Source organism: Silene latifolia, chromosome 6 (assembly GCF_048544455.1).
Source record: "Silene latifolia isolate original U9 population chromosome 6, ASM4854445v1, whole genome shotgun sequence".
NCBI classification, from domain to species: Eukaryota; Viridiplantae; Streptophyta; class Magnoliopsida; order Caryophyllales; family Caryophyllaceae; genus Silene; species Silene latifolia.
The window spans coordinates 92638836-92650192 of record NC_133531.1 but is presented as its reverse complement, the minus strand read 5'-3'; positions in this window follow the sequence as shown (position 1 = coordinate 92650192).

Sequence of the window (11357 nt, the reverse complement as noted above, 5' to 3'; positions counted from 1 at the left end):
ACAATAAGCATTGAATTAAAAAGAGAGAAGGGAAGAAAGAATTACTAAATTAAAAGATCCGGAAATGAAGAACAAAAGTAACAGTAGCAATGATAGGGAAAAGTAACGTCTGACAGTGTGTCAGATGAAAAAGGAGAGAGTTTAAAATGACGTCCTAAGCTTCCTATTTATAAGAAAATAGGATTTGCTAAACCTAATGACGGAATTAAACCTAAAAATCCCAGCCCGTAGCAAAATCCACTTGATCGAGTGGAATAAAACCACTCGATCGAGCAAACCCAGCCAGAAACTGCTCGATCGACCAAGAAAATCACTCGATCGACTAAAGGCTATTATTGAACTGGTCGATCGACCAGTAAAACCACTCGATCGACTATTATTAACCCTAAAACCACTCGATCGACTAGAAAAGCACTCGATCGAGTGGATCTTGACTTCAGCAGCTTACAATTCACGTTAGTTTGACTTTGACTTGTCCTTTTAGCTCCCAAAACACCTTCACGCATCCCAAGACAGCTATCATTCCCGCTCCAAATCCACTCTTCCTCCAAATGCATGCTAAACGGACGGTAAAAGGCTTGAATTCACTATTTTATGATCCATTCCTGCAATTAAGACAAAATACACCAAAGTAGCATATTAGGGGCATTTCGTAGCATAAAACCACGATAAAAGCATAGAAATACGTGCATAAAATAGGCTAAAAAGACTATATAAAATGCACGTATCACTTACCACTTACCAAGACCACCTAATGCATGAAAGTGCTATCATCTCGGTTACCCGAGGCAATGTATATCAAATTGACCATAAAAGAACATAATTAAGTAAATGAATTTAAGTGATTACATAACGAAATCCCAAAACTGTAAAGTGAAATACAAATGTTCCAAATCCAAAACCAACTAAATAAAAATTAGTTCAATGACACAGCGGAAGACTCTAATGACTTGTGGTGATTGACTTCATCCTAGCTATCCCTCGCGCAAACGATCTCATACCTGCTCAATAACTGCTCACCATCTCCGAATGGATCACCACAGTTTTAAAAACAATTACCGGGGTCAGCTACTGATTACACAATATAAGATAAACAAGATAACAACACATATGATCATCCAACTCTGTCACATCTCCACACACCCGACTACACACTAAAGTGTAAAGTCCTGCCAAAATACCCATCACAACAAATATTCCACACCGCTAGTGAGGGACCGCAGCCGTACCCACCAAATCCTCGCTCATCAATTCCGAGCGAAAACCCAAGTTCCTTAATGTGCACATCCCCTCCTGTGGCGGGTTACACAGAGGGCGAATCAAGGGCGTGAAGCCACTCCCGCAAGTGACTCCACTCAGCCGAGGACGCGCCTCACGAACCACAGACAATTACATTCAACCAATTATACAACAACAACACCAACTACAATACCAATATGATAAAGATCAACAACAATCACAATCATCACCAACCAACTATCAAATAACATGTAAACAATAACCGAGTATGGAAACCCTACCTGGAAAGGCAAATCACCAAGATCGTTACAAATCAGCTATTCAAAACTGCTCCTCTACGAAACCACCTCCTATAATCACATAATCATATCATTACTATCTAACAATCACCAAACTCCCAAAATCCCCCAAAATACCCAATTAGGGTTTCAATAAAAAACAATGAAACGATATAAAAATCATACTAGAATATTACCCACGATGCGTCGGTCTCAACGGCGTAAAGAACACAACGATCCGACGACTCTAGCCCTTAGGATTTGATAGCAATGCGAAATAGAAAGCAACGTAACTTGTTTAAGCTTTGTGAAGTTTTTAGAAAAAGGTAAAAGTGAAAAAAGAAACTGACGGAAGTGTTTATATATCTTCCTCGCATTGCTAACAAAACCCAGCAAAATAACCCGTAAAACCGACTTACTCGATCGAGTACATCACTTACTCGATTGAGTGCCTCTTACTCGATCGAGTAACCCACTTACTTGATCGAGTACCCATCAACAGTACACTATTTCGAAAACACAACTCACCTACTCGATAGAGTATCCAACAGTACAGAAAACCGTAGTGTTACAGATATGTTATGTCAAATAAATGGTTTTGATGGGGTAGTGATGATGTGCTCTTGGGTTCGTGTTGATCTCACTCGATATTGGTTTCAAGTGCTGCTTTTGGATCAGAATTTGGTTGATGGCAGATTCGTTGAGAGACTTTCTTTGTTCCCAATTATCTACATGTTGGATTTCTCGGTTTGTTGGTTCTATACTTAAGTGTTCGATCTCTAAGGCGTAGGAGATTTATCTCCGTCGATGGCAGACTTCGTCTTGCCATTCATCTAGTCTTTGTACGTTCTTTTCGCAAGACCGTAAGTACACTTTGCTATTGTCATTATGCGGTTCACATGTATCGATAATATTTGCAGGTCTTCTGTGCTGATGATGCTGGGACAAATCCTTGTGGCCAATCTTCCGTCCTTCACCATCCTGTCTTCGCTACGCTAGTTTATCTTATTGCTGTAGTCTTAATCTTAATTTATGTTTATGTCATCTCTAAATTTGTCTTTGTAGCACTAGATTTGATAGTCGAATTTCTGGTGCTACTTAGTCGAATAACTTAATCTGTACCACTTGAGATATTTCAAGTTATTCCCTATTGTCAAAAAAAAAAACTCACGCAGATAAATCGCAAACGAAGAAAATTGGAATGGAGTGATTTACTACGACCCCGATCTGGGTTGTGGGCCCCAATTGGGGCTGCTGGATTCCACACGCACGAGTTTATTCGGTTTTAGCGATTGTTTGCGATTGTTGGTTTTTTGAGAAAACCAACATGTTTATCTATAATTTAACAGATTTATTATACATGTATTCCATGTATATAAATAGGAAAATGTTAATGAAAAACATAAGATGAAAAATCAGATTTTGAGCGACAAAGAAAAATCAACAAGACTCCATTAAGTAGTCTCTTTATCTTTGTCTAGATGAAGATGGTCTCAACCGTCTTATGGGATTTCGTGTAACCCAATGCATGAAATATGGTTGAAATAGTCTGAAGGAAAGCGTGCTCTTCGTGATTCGGTTGTATCCAAGTTTATGATCATTATCACTACTACCCCGTACCAATTATTCCTACAACAATCCCGGTAAAGGCGATTTAGTAAGAAACACTATTAGTAGTAAAGAAGAAATTAGTTGAAAGAAACCTTTAGCCGGTCATCTAAAACTAAATTTTGACGGATCAAAAGTCACTGGGAATAAAGTTGCTTTAGGATATGCCATTAAGGATCGTAATGGTAAAGTCATTTTGTTATGAGCTAAAACGTGTGGATCTAATAACATTCTTGTTGCAGAAATTCTCTACGCTAAAAAGGTATTCTAGCTGCAGAATAGAAGTTCAAATTTAATAATTGAAGGTGGGAATATATGTGTTATCAACTTGATTGGTAATATTTGGCGATTCCGCGGGAAATTTCACAAAGATGTGAAAATTGAAAATTTCATTTCTTTTATGCTAGTTAAACATTGCTACCGTGAGACAAATAACTTTATAGTTGCGGTGATACATTTGTCCAACTCTTTTGAAGTGATTTAAAAAAGTCTATAATTTTCGGTGACCTCATTCATCCAAAAGGATAAAATAAGCTAATAATGAGGAGCGATCTAGTTTTTCTACCTTAAGGAAGAATACATAATCTTATTTATTAAAAGAAGAACCACAGTGCTGAGTTGTCGCACTGTGGTTAAAACTCAATTTGTCAAAGAGTCCCTTTTTTCCTGCTAATCTACACACCCACGTTCTAAGAGTGATTTAATTTACATTGTTTGGTACATTCTAAGGGTAGATCTCTTTGGCTCATTAAATAAATAAATCAAAAATAATAAATGACATAATTCATCCCATAAATTTATCTAAATTATCAACTAATCATAATTAAGAAAATTAATATAAACAAACGTTATTAATAATCAAAGTTAATTGCTTAAACTACCTTATAAAAAATCAAAATAACAATAGTTAAGTTTATATCGCTCCAATTTTAAAATGAAAAAAAAACATAAATTTGGAGAAAACAAAAACCAGTAGTCGAGTAGTTTTTTTTAAAATAAATTAAGAAATCTTCATATTAAGTGACCGTAAATACACTGAGGTAGTGTTTGGAAACACGGAATTGAAATCATTTTCATGATTTCAATTGTAGAAATTGAAATGTTTGAATTCAATTCCAAATTCAATTCCAAAATTGTGTTTGGTAAACCCGTGGAATTGGAATTGGAATTGGGATTGAATTTGGGCGAGACGGATATGGGTTGAGGCCATTGGATATTTTATATTTGAAAAAATAAAATATTGTCTCGAAAAATATTTGCCATCGGAAAAAAATATCATAAATAAAAATATTGTGATGAAATTTGCGTCACAAAATAAAACGTAAGAAGTCATGGAATTGAAATGACTAGTATATGGTAGGTATTTGAGAACCCCAAATTTAAACTAGCTTGGAATTGATAAGGAATTGAGTCAATTCCAATTCCAAATTCTAAGAGTTCCTAAACACTTGAAATGTCTCAATTCCAGAATTCAATTTCAATTCAAGGTTCCCAAACATAGGATAAGAAAACATAAGAATTGTAAAAGTAAATAGAAAAAATGCTTTTTTGATGTGCTAAAAAAATAAATAATAATTATACATGAAAATCACACCAAAAATTTGGGCGACTGTATGGGTAAAAATACCCTCTCATTTTCATCATGACGTGGCAACTCGCTATTGCGTAAAATAAAGGCACACGGATCAATGACAAGGCAGCAGGCTGCTAGATGCAAGGAAGAACAAGGGGGGATGAACCTAGACACTTCAGTGATGCAAATGCCGCGTTTGAATTAAATAACAAACAACCAACAGGAACGTTGAAATGGTCAGCAGGAACATTGAGGTGATCAGCAACAACTTTGACAAAGTCAGCAACCACTTCCTATTTCGTAGGGAGTGGAGCATATGGTTGAGCATATGTACGGAGCACGTGCAACCACCCAAGAAAGGCTATAAAAGAGCAACAAATACCAGATTCAGGGCATTCCTCATTCCATTCCACTCGAAGAAATATCATTCACCACCTGCAACAATTAATAATTAACACATTTAGAGACATATACACCATTTGTGTCATTTGTACTTAGTCATTTGGAGATTTCTGTTGTTCCTCCTGATTGTTCCAGCTAGGTTTACCCTCGGATACTATTACTACTAGTAGATCAATGGTGGGATACCATTCCCCCCGCGGTTTTTCCCACATTTTGGGTTTCCCGCGTCACCATTTTGCTTGTGTCGTTTGTCTCTCTTTCTTTTCATTTGTCTCTCTTTCTTTTCGTTTGATTCTCCTTCGTACTAGTTGTTTACTTTCGTTCTCGCTATGCTCTTACTACCGATCTACTTAAGTCCTTAATATCGTATTTTAATTGGAATAGCCGCATTGACTCACAAATCTTTAGTCGGTAAAATCTTACCAAAACAATTTGGCGCCCACCGTGGGACATTTTGGTTAAATCTTGGTTAAAATACCACTTTTCGAAATATCCTAACATCTCTATAGTTGGTCATGTAGGATCCAATCAGAACGTATCTGATCCGATGAGTACATCAGTGCAAACTCCAGTAGTAGGGGCGACGCCAGCAACCTCCGGTGTTCCAACAACGGCGGTCCCTGCCACTAGAGTGACTGTAGGCCAGGCTCAGCCCCAAGTATCAGCAAAGCCTCCTTACTCCCCCAAAATAACAGATCTGGGAGCAGGGAAGGCCGGCAAATCACCAGTTATCAATCCTGTGCCAAAGCCTAATAGAGATGGGAGTCCGCAGCGCCCAGGATCACCAGGACACCTGACAGGAGCCCGTCTCCCAGGAGCGTCACAACCGGATCCGGTACAGTAGTTGCTCCAAGGGATGACATCCTTGCAGCAGGCGGTGATAGGGCTACAAAGGGACAACAAGTCCTTGCAAGAGAAGATAGATGCAGTGTCACCCCTGGGAACGACCCAGCAGATGGCAAGATCAACACTCGGCCAGGGGAATGCCAGGGAGTACTCAGGGAGGCTACTGCCGCAAAATCTAGTGACCAGGCTCGATATGGATATGCTACCACCAGGGGTAACCACACCACCCGAGCAAGTATATCCAGCAGGAACGGTGGCCGCCCAGGGTACGATCCAACCACCAGAGGTTCCACCACCACCGAGGATGCCGCAAACGTACCATATGGTACTCAATCCTTTGGGATTAGGAGCACTAACTCCAGATCCTTTACCAACAACCAGCAGTACGCCAGTGGTACCAGGAAGCAATCCAGGGGAACAGTCGGCAAGAAACGTATACCCCGGGATATGCTCCTATATGCCATATACTCCGGACAGCCAGTTCAGGCCTATTGTGAACTCAACACCATTACCTGGAAGCTACATGGTCCCTCCTTACATATCAAGAGGAACACCAAATCCATATGGGGTCTACTCGGTACCCAAAACCAGGGTATGGGGGTAGGAAGCCATGTAGAACAAGAGTTGCAGGATATCAGGTCCCTACTCAGCAAGGTTCCAGGGTTACCACGTCCCATGGAGGTGGTAACCCCAGAGTGCTATGCGGATTCCCCCTTTATGGACAGCATTGTCCTCGTCAGCATGCCAAAGGGGTTCACCACGCCAACAATGACGTTGTATGATGGAACAGAGGATCCGCTGGAGCATATCAACCAGTACAACCAAAAATGATGGTGGTCGCAACAACAGGGCCTGAAAAGGAGGCATGTATGTGCAAGGGATTCGGTTCACCTTGTCAGGAGTCGCACTCCAGTGGTTCGTTAACCTTCCCAACAAGTCTATTTCCAGCTTCGCGGGGTTAGTAAACGTTTTTAATCAGCAGTTCGCCAGCAGTCGCAAGCCAGAAAAATTATCTAGTGATCTATACCGGATCGTCCAGAGGTTCGAGGAGTCCACCAGGGATTATATCGCCAGATTCAATGTGGAAAAAATATCTATCTCTAGGTGCGACCCTACAACAGCAGTCAATGCCTTCAGAAGAGGACTGCATCGCGACTCTGATTTGTACAAGGATCTCACCAAGCACCCATGTGCCACCTTCGAGGAAGTCAAATAAATGGCAGAGGCTACATATCGCCTAGAGGAGGATGAGGATATAAGGGACCAGTATGGAACAGAGTCGTCCAGCAGAAAAACCACAACAGAGAAGAAGAATGAAAGAGCCAAACCCTACAGCAAGAACACAGTGAACAAAGTCTCAGGAGAAACAGAGAGCACCGAGGCTCCACCTAAGCTCCGCGAGTATGGGTTCACCACTGGACTTGTTGGGGTATTGAAGGCAATCAGGGAACTAGGGCAGAGGGCCAGGTGGCCCAAGAAGCCTACCCCCAGGGAAAACGACAGAAGAGATGCCAGCAAAAGGTGTGAATACCACAACGATATTGGCCACAATACGGAAGATTGTGTAGTACTACGAAAGGAAGTAAAGCACCTCTACAGTGCTAGATGCTTGGATCACCTGCTCCCCAAGGGAGCGAAATCTGGAAAGGTCAACACTGCTGACCAGGCCCAACCATCCCCACCTCCACCTTACTCAAAGGTCATGAGCGTCATCACAGGAGGATTGGAAATATGTGGTCTCACTTATTCAGCAGCAAAGCGCCATGCAATCGAGACTAAAGGAGATAAACCAGAGTTCTCCCTCAGGGTCAGCAGACAGGATCTACCAGCAATCTCATTTGACGAGGCAGACATACCCGATGAGGCAGAACACCACCATGACGCCTTGATCATTACCCTTTCCATAGGGAACTGCCTTGTTAAAAAGATATTGGTAGATACATGAAGCTCTGTGAACCTCATAATGCTGGAAACCTTGAAGAACATGGGGTTCAGCGAGAAAGAGCTGGTGCAGAAGGCAGTACTCTTGGTAGGCTTCAGCGGAGAAAATAAACAATCCCTTGGAGAAATAATGATTCCTACCTTTGCGGGGGGTATGAACAAACAGGTACGGTACTTGGTCATTGATGGTGCGTCAACTTATAACGTGATAGTTGGCAGGCCTTGGATCCATGAAATGAAAGGGGTACGGCGGTATCATCAACGTACCATCAGAGCCTAAAGTTCCCTACACCCTGGGGGGTACAGGAGATACGGGGAGATCAAAATATCGCTCGGGATTGCTACAGGACGCTCTGAAACCCACTGCAGCTGGTCCAGCATAGCAATTATAGAACTGTGCGTCCAGAGGGAGTATATCGCACCTCCCCAGGAGGAACTCGACGAAGTAGTCCTGGACCCACAGTTTCCAGAAGGAACAGTGCTGGTAGGAGCTGATTGTGCAGGTGACATCCGTGAGCAGATCATTGAATTTCTACGTACTAACATGGATTGTTTCGCCTGGTCCCACAGCGACATGATTGGCATAGATCCAAGTGTAATTACACACCGGTTAAATGTAGACCCCAGCTTTCCTCCAGTCCAGCAGAAAAGGCAGAAATTTTCTCCTGAAAGGAACGAGGTGATAAACCAGGAGGTAGACAACCTCCGGCAAAGCGAGCAAGATCGGGGAAGTTAACTACCCGTAAATGGCTCTCAAATGTTGTGGTTGTACCCAAGAAGAACAACAAGTGGAGAGTATGTGTTGATTTCACGAGATCTTAACAAAGCTTGCCCAAAAGACCCGTTCCCCCCGCCGCACATCGATTCCATGGTAGACGCAACATGCACAGGCATGAGCTACTTACCTTCCTTGACGCCCGGAGTGGGTACAACTCCGATAAAAATGGACCCTAAGGATCGGGAGAAAATAGCCTTCGAGATCCGACGAGGGCTTGTCTTTGCTACAATATGATGCCCTTTGGCCTCAAGAATGTTGGTTCCACCTATCAGCGCCTTGTGAACAGAATGTTCAAGGAGGAGATAGGGAGAACGATGGAAGTCTACATTGACGATATGGTAGTCAAATCCGAGAAGGCGGAACAACATATGTCCCACCTGGAGAATACCTTCTCAATCCTCAGAAAATACCATATTAAGCTGAACCCCCTCAAATGCACCTTTGGAGTCTCCTCTGGGAAGTTCCTGGGGTAATTGGTGACGCAAAAAGGGATAGAGGCCAGCACAGAGAAAATCAAAGCAGTACTTCAGTTAGAATCTCCTCAGAAGTCGAAGGACGTACAGAGGCTCACAGGTCGGGTAGCAGCCCTAAACCGGTTCATATCAAGGTCCTCGGACAGATGTCGATTGTTCTATGACATCCTGAGGAAGAGCCAGAAGTTTGAGTGGACGCAGAAGCATGAAAAGGCGTTTAGGGAACTCAAGCAGTACCTGAGCACCCCTCATCTTTTCTCCAAGCCAGAACAGGGAGAACCGCTGTACTTGTATCTATCAGTGACAGAGGCGGCTGTAAGCGCTGTACTGGTACGAGAGCACGAAGGTATGCAGAAACCAGTATACTATATAAGCAAGTCTCTGTTACCTGCAGAGACCAGGTACACATCTCTAGAAAAACTCGTTTTAGCACTTGTTACTGCTTCGTACAAATTGCGTCCTTATTTTGAGTCACATACAATTTCAGTCGTGACCAACTACCCCCTGAGAACCATAATGAGGAAACCCGAACTGTCAGGGAGAATGGTTAAGTGGTATGTCCACCTGAGTGGGTACGACCTAAAATTTGAACCCCGAACAGCCATAAAGTCCCAAGCCCTAACTGACTTTGTGTCAGACTTTAGCCCCACCCTTCAAGAACAAGCCGACAGTGAAATCTTTACCCTAAGTGAGGCTAAAGGGGAGCAGGTATGAGAATTACATGTTGATGGGGGCATCCAACACAAAGGGAGCAGCGGTAGGGCTGGTCCTGAAATCACCTCAGGGGGAACAGATAATACAAGCAGTACGGTGTGAGTTCAAAGCAACAAATAACGAGGCTGAATACGAGTCCCTAATATTAGGACTCCAATTAGCCTTAGAAATGCAAATCAACCACATCAAGGTGTATAGTGACTCCCAACTGATTGTCAACCACGTGAATAACGTGTATACGGCCAGGGATCCTAAAATGGTAGCCTACCTGGAAGTGGCGAAGGAGCTCAAACTCCGCTTTGCCTCCTTCCACATCCAGCAGATACCAAGGGACCATAATGTTGAAGCATATGCTCTCGCCACCCTGAGAGCAGCCTTCACTTCAAGGGTAGTGGGTTCTCTACCATTCATCCATGTCATGAAACCTGTCGTATGCCAGAATGAGCAGCAGAACGCCAGTAAGGCTGCAACCACCCAGTGGACATACGAAGCGGGGATACTGTGTACTACCACACCCCAGGAAGAAACTGATGCTTGGCGCAAGCCTTACATTAGTTGGCTACGCGATGAGGTATTACCACCTGACTAGAAAGACGCTAGGAGCTTCAAAATGAAATCCTCCAGATTCGTACTCATTGATGGTATACTATATAGGAAGTCCTTGGCAGGACCCTAGCTGAGGTGCTTGAGCATACATGAGGCACAGGCAGTAATGTGTGATATCCACAGTGGTGATTGTGGAAATCACACAGGGGGTAGGAGCCTGTCCAACAAGACACTAAGACAGGGTTACTTCTGGCCTACCATGAGGAAGGACGCCATAGAATACGTCAAGAAATGCAAAGAGTGCCAAAGGCATGCTCCTGTCAGCCACCAACCAGCAGAACATATGCATCCGATCATCTCGCCTTGGCCTTTTATGAAATGGGGAATGGACATTGTGGGACCATTACCCCGTGCTTCTGGAAACAGGACGTACATGCTGGCAATGACGAACTACTTTTCTAAACGGATAGAGGCAGAAGCTTTCCCTCAGATCCTGGAGAAGCATGTAATATCTTTCATCAAGAGGAACATAGTCAGCAGATATGGCATCCCTTTAGAAATCATATGTGACAACGGGTCACAATTCATATCCAACATAACGGAAAACTACTGCGTCAGGTAGAACATCAAGCTGTTTAAGTCCACTCCTAGGAATCCGCAGTCCAACGGTCAGGCAGAATCCAGCAACAAGATAGTCATGAACAACCTGAAAAGAAGGCTGGAGGAGATAGGAGCCAACTGGGCAGATGAGCTCTCCTTCATACTGTGGTCTGATAGAACCACCCCCAAAGTGGCAACAGGTCAAACACCATTCAGTCTGGTATATAGGGCCGAGGCAGTTATTCCCTCTAAGGTGCAAATACCGACGCATCGATATGCCAATGCCACCGAAGAGAGGAACCAGGTAGAAATGGCCAGCAGCCTGGATACCATTGATGAGCTAAGAGCCAGCGCCCAAA